The sequence below is a fragment of the Phalangium opilio genome, unplaced genomic scaffold (genome assembly GCF_054372755.1).
Source record: "Phalangium opilio isolate 3A_F unplaced genomic scaffold, DU_Popi_V2 ptg000024l_1, whole genome shotgun sequence".
Classification (NCBI taxonomy): domain Eukaryota; kingdom Metazoa; phylum Arthropoda; class Arachnida; order Opiliones; family Phalangiidae; genus Phalangium; species Phalangium opilio.
In genome coordinates, this window is record NW_028324155.1 from 3,897,692 (window position 1) to 3,912,511 (window position 14,820).

General features: G+C 36.2%; 1 protein-coding gene across 3 annotated transcripts in view; it reads left to right on the top strand.

The window, feature by feature from the left end:
- The first annotated feature begins 618 nt into the window (after positions 1 to 618).
- Positions 619 to 14,820, top strand: part of mub (poly(rC)-binding protein mub) — a 176,260-nt gene continuing 162,058 nt past the window's right edge. The window contains exon 1 of one of the 3 annotated variants that reach the window (XM_089867958.1): positions 619 to 782. The gene's annotated coding sequence lies outside the window, so the exon portion shown is untranslated. The remainder of the gene's footprint in view (positions 783 to 14,820) is intronic. The other 2 variants (XM_089867956.1, XM_089867952.1) reach the window with 2 other exon arrangements.

The following is a 14,820-nucleotide window of genomic DNA, read 5'->3' on the forward strand; positions in this document are numbered from 1 at the left end:
TAATAAATTAGGCTTAAGTATGAATCTTAAAAGGTTCTAAAAGGGGAAAATTTATAATTTAGGAAGTTAGAAATGATTATGCATTTATGAAAAGATCGATTCTTGTAGATGGCGCTGTCTTCATTAAAAATTCTATTTAATGATTTTTATCAATTCCGAAACTATTACGAACAATTTTTAATTAAAAAAGAATAATTTTACTTAGGTTGCTATGGCGAAAATTATATTTTAATTGTTAAGGTATTGTCTTTTGAATATCATTATTTTTAGGAGAGTGCAATTTATCTAGGTTTTTTTTCCGCTGTCTTATGGCAGCACCGCCTTTATCGTGGAAAATTTCTTATCAGCTTGTAGGTTCTCCCATATTTCCAGGATTGTATAGGCTTCCGCTGCGTCATTTGGTATAAAAATTTATATTTGTACTAAATTACTGATCGGTTAAATTTAAATGGGAGTTGTTTTCGTTCCCCAGATATTTCCGGTTTTATTTTGTTAGTATTTGTCGTAGTATCTGCTTGGTATTACGTTTAATCCGAGGACTATTTGGCGTAGCGCAGGAATATTAAGGGGATGGGCGTTAGAGACTGGTGAGTCGGTTTCTTTGGTTGGTTAGTGGTCGTCCGCCTGGCTGGGAATTATATTGGAGAGCGCGCCGGCAGAGTCCTTCCTCGTTCGTAAAACCCTCGCTCCTGTCCTGTTTGATTCTTCCCGAGAACCTGAACCTCTTCCCGGTCCTGCCACAAATCATTTACTTCCCATCTACTTTCTCGAACGTAACCAAGGTATGTCCCAAATTTCCTTCGATCCCGTCTTAATTTTTTGCGGCATGCCAAATTTAGTTACCCATTAAAAAACCTTTGTGTTCACCCGAAGCCTACTCTCTACCCTTCGACATTACGTTTTTTGCGTTCCTCCTCCGCCATGCTGCTTTTCTCACACAAACCCCCACTGTCTCTCTATATTTTCCCGACTTCCCCGAAAACGTTTTTTTACAAACTATAATTTGAATTCCCGGCTTATCGCTTTTTTGTCCGTATTGTTTTTGGCCAAGACTAAAATTCGTTTCCGCCTAATATCCAACGCGAAATTAAACTTAACCCGAGTACGATTCTAACGAGGCAGTCAGGCAAAACCGGAGAAAAATACCATTTTCGCCGATCGAAAACGATGGCGACCGAGGCTTCGTCATATAGATCCGCGCCAAAATTTTCAGGGGCGCGCCTTACGTTTTTAGCCGCGAAAAATTCAAATAACAGTCGAGTTATTAGAATATATTTAAAGATTGATCATTTACGCCTCGAATCGCGGGAACAAAAAAATCAAGATTTTTCTTATACATTTTTCAAATCGGGAAAACTTGTCTGTTATTGTATATATTATATTTTTTCGAGACAAGTTTATATTCTAATTTTTAAAAAAGTTTTCTTCGAAATAAAGTATCAGAGAAACAGCCTATGTGTCGTTTCTTTTTTTGGTTGATCACAAGGAAAGCACATGGTGGAGGATTTTCACGTAAAAAATTGGTGTCAATTTGGGTTATTTTTTTTTTTTTTTTCAAGATGTTTTACGATTCATTATTTTCAGCTTGTTATTAATTATAAGCCTATTTGTTTTGCTCGAATTTTTTTGCTGTAATCAAAGTTCAGTGGTTTGTTTATATTGGTAATTTTCCACTCTATGTAAGTGTACTAGTGTTAAGTTTGTAGACGTGGTAGGTGGAGATTCAGGTAGGTTTGTAAATGCGTTGATAAATTTGTTTACCGAGTAAGTAGCTGTAAAAGTAAAAAATCGGGATGTTGGCTTCACATTGAACGTTAATGTGTTGCCGTTGAAACACAATTACGGGCGCCTTAAAAATTAGCATAAGATCATTTAGAAACCCATTATCTGAAGTAAAATGATTAATTCCTTATTCTTGAAGAGTATTAAGTTAAAATTAAGAAAGAAATTTATAGAAACGTTAAATACGATGAAGTAGTATCTCTGTGATAAATTCACTTCTGCCGAGGGGCCCGCCACTTTGTATACACCCCAGACTGACTAGCCCCTTGGCGTTAGCTTCAAAATATTCTTATAGAAAAACACTTAAGGTAATCAAAGGACAATAAAACTCTTATCTTAAACTTAGATAAATTTAAAATCACGAAAGTAATGTTATATAAACAACTTTATAAATCGTACTAAATTTGAATGAAGCAAAATTATGTAGATTTAATAGATTAATGTTTAAATACTAAAAACAACACTTCTTAGTCACATTAATTAGATTTTCGTGTGTTACTGGCAAATATTTGAACACCCAATTCCATAACAAAGTAAAACCAAAACAATATACCTTTGGGTTAGGTACTTTACCCAGTAATCTAACCGAAAAAACGTGCTGGTAATTCAATGTCATAGTTTTATAACCTGCACGATATTCTTCTCGGTAAATACACCTGCGTACGGTTGGAACTTGCACTTTTCAAGGTACCTCCTCTTTAGCTTCAGCTTTTGACGTAGGGAAAAAAATGTTGAAATCCCCCCTTACCTAAACTAAAGTTGCCCGTGTTGATGAAAGCTTCATTCGAATATTTTTATAATTTCTCTTTCAATTTTATTTCATTGAATGTAGATGTAGTTTAGGAATAAGCGCTTCAAAAACACCATATAGAAACGATTATTATTATGTTATAACCTTGCGTAAGTTTGATTTCTCGTGAAAAGGTAGATTTTTATTGGGGTTAAATCTTTTGTTGGAGATAGAAAAGTAGGGAACAATGCGGGCGGTACCTGTGAAATTTCGGTGCTGATTTTTTTCGCGCTCTTTTTAGCAAAGGAAAAACCTTCAATTTTATAATTAAGCAACTTGGGATTATAGGGTAAAATGGTAGTAATGATTTATCTCTCGCCGCGCGCATCCTGTACTCGGTACTCTTGTCTGTCTGTGTCTGTGTCTGTTTGGTGTTTAGGTACAGATGTTTAGATATTTTTCTTTTTCTGATTTTAATTAATTTCCGTGAATGAGCAACTGTAAGCGGCGATGTACAAGTGTACATCCGCTTTGTATCTATACAACTGTCTTAATTGAAATAAAAAAAAATTAAGGGCTTTCGAGCTTGTATATTATAATTTGACGCGTTAATTGTGAAGTAATGGAGGATGATGGAATTAGGTTAAGGCTACTGCATGGGTTTTGAAGAGTTAGGAATGTGGACAGCAGGGTTTTTGAATTGAGGTTAATGTGGACAGCAAGGGTTTTTGAAGAGAGGTTTATGTGGACAGCAAGGGTTTTTGAAGAGAGGTATATGTGGACAGCGGGGGTTTTTGAAGAGAGGTTTATGTGGACAGCGGGGGTTTTTGAAGAGAGGTTTATGTGGACAGCGGGGGTTTTTGAAGAGAGGTTAATGTGGACAGCGGGGTTTTTGAAGAGAGGTTAATGTGGACAGCAAGGGTTTTTGAAGAGAGGTTTATGTGGACAGCGGGGGTTTTTGAAGAGAGGTTTATGTGGACAGCGGGGGTTTTTGAAGAGAGGTTAATGTGGACAGCGGGGGTTTTTGAAGAGAGGTTAATGTGGACAGCGGAGTTTTTGAAGAGAGGTTCATGTGGACAGCGGGGTTTTTGAAGAGAGGTTAATGTGGACAGCGGGGTTTTTTGAAGAGAGGTTAATGTGGACAGCAGGGGTTTTTGAAGAGAGGTTAATGTGGACAGCAGGGGTTTTTGAAGAGAGGTTAATGTGGACAGCAGGGGTTTTTGAAGAGAGGTTAATGTGGACAGCAGGGGTTTTTGAAGAGAGGTTAATGTGGACAGCAGGGGTTTTTAAAGAGAGGTTAATGTGGACAGGGGGGTTTTTGAAGAGAGGGTAATGTGGACAGCAGGGTTTTTGAAGAGAGGTTAGTGTGGACAGCGGAGTTTTGAAGAGAGATTTACGTGGACAGCGGGGTTTGAAGACAAATTTAACAACAAATTAATTTTTACCACTTGGATTCCTATTCTTATTCTTGGGGCTTAGAATTATTTCATAACAAAACACGGTGTAAATATTTTACAATTATGCAAACTAGTTCCCTCCGTGTTATTTACCATCTCTATTTTTAGGAGTTATTGTTTCCATAATTTCGCTTGAATATCGATTTTTTTCACGAATTGTAAACCAAAACGACTGCTCATTCGAATAGTAGAGAGCGAAGATGTATTCACAAAAGAAAACCCCATATATACAGGGTGTTTCTAATAAGTCTGCCATAAATTAAGTGGGATGTTCTTTGGGAAATCAATTTTGAGTAGCAAATGTAACTTCTATCTCCATTTTTGCCGCCCGGGCCACTGTTTTCGGGTTAAGATTGTACATAGTATTTTACGAATGACCCCTTAAATTTAATTAAGAAACTGAAAGATGATGCTTTCTAATTTAATTAAGGGGTCATCCCTAAAACACTCAAATCATAACTCAAAAACAGTGACCCGGACGTCAAAATGGAGGTAGAAGCTACATTTTCGACTGAAAATCGTGCACCCAAAGTACAACACCCCATTTAAGTTAAACCAAACTTATCAATAACACCCTGTATACCCATGGCACGTTCGATTTATATGATAATACTCGAATCCCGCATACACACACGTTGCTGGCTTAATGCTCGAGTGACTTTTTATTATCTTAAAGTACAAGAAATATATATCGAAGTATCTATGTTAGTAGGGGATGGAATAAGGCGGCATGATAGTGAGTGAGTGAGTGCGCTGTTATATTCAAACCCGTAACGGTGCAAGGTTTCATTTTGTTTTTCTCGAACTATTATTTTCACGCCTGGATAATGTAAAATCTTTCGAAAGCGCCAGCGTGAATTTTCAAACTGGGAATATGATAGACTTTTATTTGATTTTGAATGCGTAATTTTGTAAATAGCTTACGTATCGTATCGTCTTACGGAAGTACCTATAAGACAAAGGTTGGGTGAAATTGTCTAAGGCGTGTAACTTTGAGAGGAGGGTGTAATCCAATCGGTGTGTGTGTGTGTGGACACGGCTGTACCTTTGACTGTAATAGAGATCTTGCATCTTTGAAAACCTTGCCAGTGCTGAAATAATTACGCGTCTTAATCCATATCGGTGTACGGGGTCTCATTAGAGTGATTAGCTCCTCGAACATTCTCTAATAGCGCGCTATTGTCTTACTTTGAAATAGGAAACGCGGCTTTAGGATCCAACTGACCTACCCACAAAGTCGCAAACCTAATTGAACTTTATGTTAAATTAAGAGCTCCTGACTGTCCATTCTTTCTCAGTTCATACGTTAGTTCTTGGGTTCATTCAACATAATCTTGTAGAAATAAGTTCCAGGATGAAAAATCCCCCTTAAAAACTTGCCAAAATCTATCAACGTTTTTGTTTCAAAACTTTAATCGGATTTTTGTTTGAAGTTCCCTAAATATATTAGAAATGTTTCAAAATTTATCTGATATAAAATACTTTCGTTGATAATCCGTGAAAGTGCTTTTTTTTTTATTCATAATGAAGATTCCTCAGTATGATAGCTAAGAAAAATGTATGTTTGGAACCCATTTTTTCTTTAGCTTCGTGTGTAATAATTATAAAACCATCATGTAGCTTATAGAAATTGGGTTTGTTTGTGACGTGTGTGTTTGTGGAGATCATACGATTCACGAGAAACATGGCAGAGTAGTTCAGCTCGTGAAGAATATTCCATTTGTTTCAGATGAGAAGCAAGCACTACAGGGGGGGGGGATCATCTTCTTGGGTTATTTTCATCGAGCCATGAAGCACCACTAGAGGTAGTGCCAGTCGTTCGTTCTGACTTTGCTTCTTGGCGCGAGGGAAGGTGGCCTACCGCCTGTGTGTTGGTTTCCCGACAAGTAATTAATGGGATGGTCTATTAGGAACAGAGATAGTTGGTACTAATTATTTTGTTCGAGTTACTCTCACCATTCACACGTAGCTATTAATATTACGTCATCGTACATTTACTTGTTTCTGCCACCTTTCTCTTTGGCTCGGAGCCCGATACACCTGCTTTAATCTAGAAGGTGGCTCGAATCTACTTCCTCATCCTCCTCCTTTCAGTCCATTAGTAGTGATTAACGTTAAAAGTTCCGAGTAAGGCAAGGCTATACTACTGTACTCAACCTCTCTCATATTATAAAGATCCCTTAACCCTAGAGTTACTTTTCTTACGCAACCAAGGGTCGTGTCTTAAGTTTTAGCTCTAGCGCTAGCGTATACCCTCATGAAAATAGTCAATTTTACTACGAGTATTGAAGAAATGTTTGACGCATTTTTGACAAAGGGTAACAGAAGTATGTGATAAAGATGAGGTACAAAACAGAAAGAGAAATCCAACCTAAAAAGGAGATTTTCTACAAGATACTTATTAAGATTTGTAAGACCTGTTTCTAATATTGCACGTTTTTTTTTGAGGAAAAATTGCAGACAATTGTTAGGCTATCATCGTAGCCTCTATCAGTTTGTTAGACAAGGGGGGGGGGAGGCAAAGTCGTGACGTCATGTATTCACAAATAACTAATTTGAGAATGACCTTTGAACCCAATACCAAGAGAGAACTTGCACAAGTATAAATAACCTTCACGGTTGAACTTTCTCGTGACGTCACACCCTATCTCACGACCATATTGGAAATTGTCATTTCAGATCATACACTTTAGACTACCCAATATTGACGTCACGTTCACCTAGCTCCTCCCCTCATAGTAACACTCAATAATATCTTTTCGTTTTATTAATTTGTGGAGGTAGATATAGTTTGGACTCCACAAACGGGCCTAAGAGTGAGTTAATTATTTTTGGGTGAATTTAATATATTCAGGCTGTGATTTCTAACGTATGCAGCAGTCATTAAGAAGGAAGAAGCCTTCGTGATAAAATATTTATACTCTTAATACGAGTTTTTATTACGCTTCCAACTTTTAAAGTCTTATCCCGTGTTCTTGGGCGCTAATGGACGACATTCCCCGGGCCCTATAGCAGCACCTTAGTATAGTTACAACAACCCTCGTGTTTCATCCTTACTAGTTAGTTCCTTTTTACACGATTCTACTTTACCTCATTATTCGATTTTTAGGCCGAACACGGAGCTAGCGCCTGGCCCCTGATTGTCATTATCTTGGCATTAAGTATCCATTGATATCCCCGCCCCCTCCCCTCCCTTATCCTTTCATTCCAATCAGTCTCTAAATTAGGCTTAGCAAGCTTACCCTGGAAACTTTGCCTATAAAGTTTTAACTTTCTTTGATCAACGAAACGAACACTTCACTCGGAGAAGAGAAAACCCCAACCCAAGTTTGTTTGAATTTTTTATAAGCAGCACACACCGAAACTTTTGTAATTCTGAAAAGTGTTACATTACTGAAGTTTTAAAATATTTATTGGGAACCACTATGTATACTCGGATGAAATTTCTACTACGGTTAATAATTGCGTTTAAATGTTTGATTAGGAAATCTAATTTAAATTTCGTACAGTCTCATTTAAAAGTTATAGACTGTGTAGGCCTACCTATTAATTGTTGTATTGCCTGCACCATCTCCATATTTCAAGATGGATGACGTTTGGGAAAATATCTTTGTTAACTTAGGAGTAATGACTTTGCAAAATTTCAGCTCCGTAGTTAGTTATTGATATTTTGGTTAATAAGAACTACAATACCTATTTATTTCAACGTAAAGGTTGATAATTTCGAAGATATTGGTAGTATTCGTAATAAAGGCAAGTGTTTGTTGTTAACCAACCCCAATTTTCCGCTCCAACGAGCCATTTAATTTACACAAATGTTTTTACTATTGAAAAGAAACATAACTTTCAGTTTTTTAAAATAATTGCGTTTAATTCTTTCGGTATTTCTTTTGATGCATTAATCATACATCATAGTCCGTTATATTATTGCAAATAAAAATATAGGTAGTTTTTTATTCGCTCTCGTGTCATACCAATAAGCTAACCTTCTAAAGCACCACCTACACGTTTCAACTTTCCAAAATGAATCACACATTACCGCTAAACAAATCTACATTATTTATTATACTCCTGTCGAGTGTCCGTGATTGGGGAAAATTATACACCTTATTTCGCAACACAATGTAAAAACCTGAGATTTTTCTTACAGTTTTTTTTTTCTGTTTCATGATCTGCCCTATACCCCTACCAGTTAGACGAAACGTTGCCAAGATTTCACAACAGAATGGTACTCGTACATACTTAAGTCTTCGCGTGACGGTAAAAAACCGCGCCAATCTTATTTTTATATTTGTTTTTTTGAAAAATCACACGCCATTTCCGTGTTGTTTGACTTATACTAGAAATATTATACAGGGTATTTCAAAAAGGGTTGTACTGACGGGTTTTATGGTCTATTTTGAGACGAAAATGTTCTGTGACATTTTTTGCCCTGAAGGTAAGGGACACCCTTAAAGTGTTAAAATTAAGGATGACCCCCCTTAAAATTGATGACTACTTAATTTAATTTAATTAAGTAGGGGAGGAGACATATTAAGCCACGCCCCTCCCCCTCAGAGCTCTCCATATACTCTTATATTTGAAGCATATATTCGGTACGTGGTAACACACGCAATTTTTTCAAGGTAATCGTCATGTATCTTGTTTTTGCGTCCATTATTCTCACTCCGTTTCGCGCCTAACGTTATTTTTCCGCCGTTTTACATGGACCTACTGTTAAAGGAAAAATAAAAAATAAGGAAACCCAAAAAACAACTCGTGGAATCTTTTGAGAACTGTTGGAATTCCAATCTTAGCTATCCAAAAACGACGAGAAAAAAATGTATGTCTATCTACTCTGGAAAATATACTGGAAAGGCGCAACTTACTATCCTAACACGTCGCTCTTTTTTAGGTACTTCTGTGGGGGGAGTATATATATATATACTATATAGTATGAGAATCTTATATTATCGGAGAAATGTGGCAACATTTTTCACTCTAGGATGTATATAGAATGTACGCCGGAAATCCGGAAGAATTCCCGCCTTTTTCTCTATGGAACCCATAGGATTTTTTTCTTCTTCTTCTTCTTTCTTTCTTCTCTCTCTTGTACAACTTACAAGCAAGGAGAGAGAGAGGTAGAAAAAGGGTTTCCACTATTTTGTAGGCCCATTTCTTTCCTTTAGAAACCTTTCTCTTGTTTCTGTTATTAGTATAGCTGATATAGTGATGGGTAGTCTAGGTTAGGCTTAGGTACAGTATACCGAACATCTTCCAGAGATTCTCCGAGAACTTTACTACTAAAGAAAGAAAGGAAAAAAAGCCAAGTATTTTTCACCCCACCATCTCCCTCCATTTTATTTATTTCTTCTTTAGAACTGTACCTAGTTCACCCTCTTCTTCTTTTTTTAAACAAAAGAAACTAAAGATGTTAGAATCTTTGGTTTGGTTTGGTTGGGCCAAAAACTAGAGGGTTGCAGGCAGGAGCTAGGGCGATGCTTCAAATCCTTTTTCTTAATTTTAGGATGAAATAAATTCCTGGGCACGTGAGATCTCAGACTTTTTCCCCAACTCAAGTTTTTCCTCTTGGTTTTAAAACTTGAAGTAGAGTGAAGTTAGAGTGATTGAGGGAGAGAGAAAGAGTTGTAGTAAGAAGGGTAGGGTAGTCTTTGACTTTCTGAGATTTTTTGATCTCGCTACTTCTCATGTGATAATTCTCTCTCTGGATTATTGTTTAAAAGGACTTGAAGTCAGGAAGAAATGCTGCGGTGGTTGAATGAAGTAAATTTGAAATACGTCATAGATTCGTGGTCTTGGAGAGGCGTGGTTTAAAGCGACCTTTAACGCGCTTTATTTAATTAACCACGCCTGTCTTTGGTCACGTGTCTGTCTGCGAAGTATTTCAGGAATTATATGTTTTAACGTTTTTCCAATGATTTCACCCAGAACCCAAATAAGTTGTGAGAACATTCACTATTCATTCGTTCTCAGTTCTCTTATATCAGTTCTTGGTTTCATTCAACATGAGCTTGTTGAAATGTTCTGGGATAAAAATCCCTCAGTTCTCTATAACCTGGTATCCACTCCAGAGAGAGGATTTTAAATAAATTCTGACCTTATTCTTCACCTTTCAACCCTTTTTCCTAAATCAGGGTTAATCCATATTTAAAAAACCCTTACCAAACCAAATTCTTAAGTATATTCATTATTAATATAGCACTGAATTTCTCTCGGGGACCCTAACGAACAACCCTCTAAATTTTTTATCATCTCGTAATTTTTTTTTTTATTATTTAAAGAGAAAAATTTTGCCTCTGGGTGGTATTTTATTATTACAGTAGGGGGAGGGGGAGAATTCTTTTTTTCTTTCCTTTTTAACAATGGAAAGGTGTTCGTTACCTTGGAAACGCGACGTGGATGAGCTAGAGAAAAAAAACGTTATGACTGAGGTATACACCTGCCTCTGCGGTACACTATGCCTCTACGTCCTCTGTCGTTCTCCTACCTTTGCTTACGTTATGTCATATTTTAACTAGAGTACCTGGTTCCGCCCAAGCCTTATTATTCATGTACTAAAGGCGTTAGATGTTAAAATGCACGCGGATTTCAACTGAACTTTGTACAGTTGTAAAGGTAGCTTTTAGGCTTAGCTTTGGTTCGAAGTTTCTCTAGAATCTCACCTTCTTTCCCGGGGGTCTTCCCTTCTTCTACCTTTCCATCTCTTCCTTTCGCATCGCGCTCTAGTAGGAAAAGGATAGGTAAAAAAAGAGCCGTAATATTGATTGGCAAGCCAATATGGAGGACAGGGTGGAAAAGGGAAAATCTCTCCTTCAGTGGTTGGAACCGAAAGAAAAAAATACCTTTTGCGCAGTTTTACGTTTTTATCTACCTGTCTAATTGTATATCCTAAATTTGGGTTATGGATCTAACGGAGTTTTATGTGTGGTGTATGTTTGTCTGTGTGGGACAGTGGGGTACGCGAAAAATAAGTTTGTCGAGGAAAGATCCGCTTGGAACTCCGAGCTCGTATTGGAAAAGGAAGAGACTGTACAATGCAGGTTGTGGGGTCGCCCAACTCCTGACTTATGTTGTACCCAAGGTCTGTATATGCGCAAAAAATTGCACTATTAGGTTGGCTCGTACAGACCCTAAAAATCTCGGTTTTTCGGAGCTAGGCGCGAGAGGTAAAAATATCTCAAAACATACGAAACAAGGCGACGCGTACCGCTTGAGGATTGAGAGGGCGAAGTGTCACGTGTGATGAAAGTGGGGAGAGAGAAATCTTTCGCTAAACGGTTAACGGTTCCTGGCCGATACTTTTGGGCGCGTACCGGCAAATATCCTCCGCGAGATCTAGAGTCCGAGGCTCCGACAACATACTTCGAGTCACGGCCCTAGTCGGTAAAAGTTGTTCCGGGTAAATATATACGAGAATCCCAAGTAAATAATATAATAGTTATTTAAGACTACCATTAATATTATTTTTGGCTTTGAAGCTAACGGCCAGTGATTTTGTTTTGACTATAATTTGTCACGTATTAAAATATCCGGTAAGCCTCGACTTCGGCTTGGGCACCGGTCGATTCAGCTTGTCATGTTTCACGAGATAGAATAATTATAATATTAATAATAATCAATTATAATTATTATAATCAATAGTTTGCACTAATTAATATACTAGAATGGTTATTGTTATTATGTACCATGTGCAGGCACCTGAAATAAAACTTTATTCCAACTTCTAGGATTCTAGTTACGGATTTTATGAAATTTACTGTGCCTATATTTATAATTATTTTTACTCATATAAACACATTAACCGAACAACTAAAATTCATAATTAAAAAATACTCGCACAAAAATTATTTGTACAACATTTACACTATAACGCTGTTTCTGAAAAGACTGGATGGCTGACAGACATACGTAAGATATTTTATAAGCCCCCACCGTGCTAGCTTTGTAAACCAACGCGCTGGTTGTCTGGAAAATCGAAAACTCGACGCGCGAAAAGCGCGTATGGGCCCCCCTTGTGTTGTACCTCCTTCACTGCCAGCTCGAATAGAAAGAGGCTTGGCACTTATACTGTTCAACTCTTAAATTGGTAGATTTTTTTTTCAAAAAAAATATGTATTTTTAAACAATAGTTCGGCTTTAATTATCTAGAACTTCGCTTAAGTCTGTAAACAAAATTCCCATTTGAACTGCTGTTTATTAGTGTTTGTTTATCAGAATCTCTGGGGTTGAAATAATTTAGAATGACGCTGTCACACGTAGATATTACTATTACGTAAACTTGTTTTTATTTTATTTTCTATATACAATCGTAAGCTCTTACAATTCGACCGGAATAGGCGATTTGGGCATTTTGGCTTTTTGAAAATCTTATAAAAACCAGCCCCTGTATCTATCTTTTTTTTCTTACTAATACTTTATTTGAATTAGTTCTATACAATGTTTTTATTTTTTCTAATCTCAGTGAGTTTAAGCTCGAGTGTGTTCAGTTAAGCTTCTCCTCCTTCTTCAGAGGGAAAAAATAACATTGATAAGATATTTTAAAGGGAAAATGTAACGATTAAAATTGTTTATCGATTTCGTGTTCAAGGTCACATATCGTGATTTTTTTATTAATTTTTAATCGATTTCAAAGCGAACGGCATTTTATATTGGCAGTCAACCCCTCAAAGGTTAGGGCTAAACTGTATGAAATACTGGTAAAAACACCCCAATTAATGATTAGTTAATGAAAATCATTAATTACGAAATTAAGACGTTAATTATTATAATTATTCAAATTATTTCTGATGACTTCTAATTAAGAAACAGTGTAATTAAATAAGTAAATGGGGGAAAATATTCAATACTTATAAACTTGAATCTTTAAAAATTACTTTAATTAATTAAGTTGCTAATTAACAAAAAATAATGAAAATGATCGCGATATTTCAACTTCTCTTTAATAGATAAAATTCTTCGAGTGATTTGTAATTCTTTCTTCTCATGAGAACGAAATCCAAAAAAAAAAGAATATCGTTCTACAATAGTCGATATTTGTTGGAAGTTCCACGCTGTATATGTATCATTTTATCAGAAAGATATTGGAGGGCCTCATTGAAATAGCTCCTATAGCTTTTAGACTCTTCGTTATCTCTCCCCCTTATAAATTCCCATTTGCTGCAGCGGCTATAATTACCATAGACATAGATCATAAAGGTTGAAAGTTTAACGTTATGGCATTTAGGGGTTCCACCACCACCAGGGTCGATATATAAATTTTCTCATTCCTCCAACTCTCCAAATCTCGGGTAATTTCCGACTAATATCAGACTCTTTTCATTTTTATTCAAAACTCTTCCCTTCATATTCAGTTCACCCCGATTTAATGATCTCTCTTATGCGTTATAGTTCATACATTTTTGTCAATAATATTGAATTTAAAATTTATCAATATTAATATGCAGGGTGTTTCTGATAAGTCTGCCATAAATTAAGGGGGATATTCTTTGGATGCACGATTTTGAGAGGAAAAATGTAATTTGTATCTCCGTTTTTGCCGTCCGGGCCACTGTTTTCAAGTTATGATTTGAGTGTTTTAGGGATGACCCCTTAATTAATTAAATTAGCAAGTATTGTCTTTCAGTTTATTGTCATCCGTAAGATACTAATCTTATCTTGAAAACAGTTGTGTGAACGGCAAAATGGAGATAGAAGTTACATTTTCGACTCAAAATTAATTTCCCAAAGAACATCCCTTTCCTTAATTTATGGCAGATTTATCAGAAACACCCTGTTTTGTAAGTCCAAGAGGAAATTACTTCGTTAAAAGCGTCTCTTCAATGTTTTTTTATTTAAATATGAGTATAAACGTGCTTACGACTTTACTATTCAATATTCAGGGATGAAATGAAGTAACTCAGGATGATATGGTCTACCACTCTCTTTTTCTCTCTCTTTCTCGCTTGAAGCCATCTTTATTAAAACCGATTAAAAGTGAGATTTAATACTCGTAATAACTTTTTTCTTATGGCTTAGAGGCAAATTGGGATAGGTGGAATTTGTTCTTTTACTTGTTTCTTTTTAACCTTCATTGAGAAGGCAATAACATTGGAAAATGTCTCCCTTAGCTCGTTGTAGCCTATAAGGTTCTCTTCATTATTGATGTACGTAATGATTTCATAATAAGTTCCAGACGTCGAAGGGTACATACAACTTGTCTTACCTGTTTTACCTTTTAAGAAATTTATATTTATGTTCGCTCAATTTAAATTTTCAGAGGTAACAACAGGGGGTATTAGTTTTTTTGACCTTTTTTTGCTAAGATTAAGTTTAAGGGCGCGTGGTATCGTTTTAAATCCATTTAATCAACACTGATGGATTCATTGAGATTGCAGTTAATGGTATAATGACTTGATTCTTGAACTTTTTAATTGAGTCAGTTTGGGGTTTTAATTAGGAAATTAAAGTGGAACTATAAATAAACTTTTGGATGTTGTTGAACTGTATAGTTTTGTAGCTTGAGAACCTATTTAAGATTTGAGAACATACGAGTAGACATTTGGTCGTTATACGCGCGTTTTCCAATATGACGGCGATGCATGTTGGAAAGTGGGATCTAGTTCAATTTTTTTTTACGTTCTCAGTTCTCATATGGATTCTTGTTGGTGCAGTACATTTGAAAGCGTAATGTAGCAATTGTTGCAAATTTTCTTGTTGGGGAAAACAGTTAAATGACGCCATTATTTTCGGGGTTAAAACATTTTAAACTCTGTTGAACATTTTGAAGGATTTTTCTGGAATTATTTTAATACCAGTTAATTAGACAGACTTTGTTTGGTCATTACTCCAAGTTATATAGGTCAACCTTGCAAA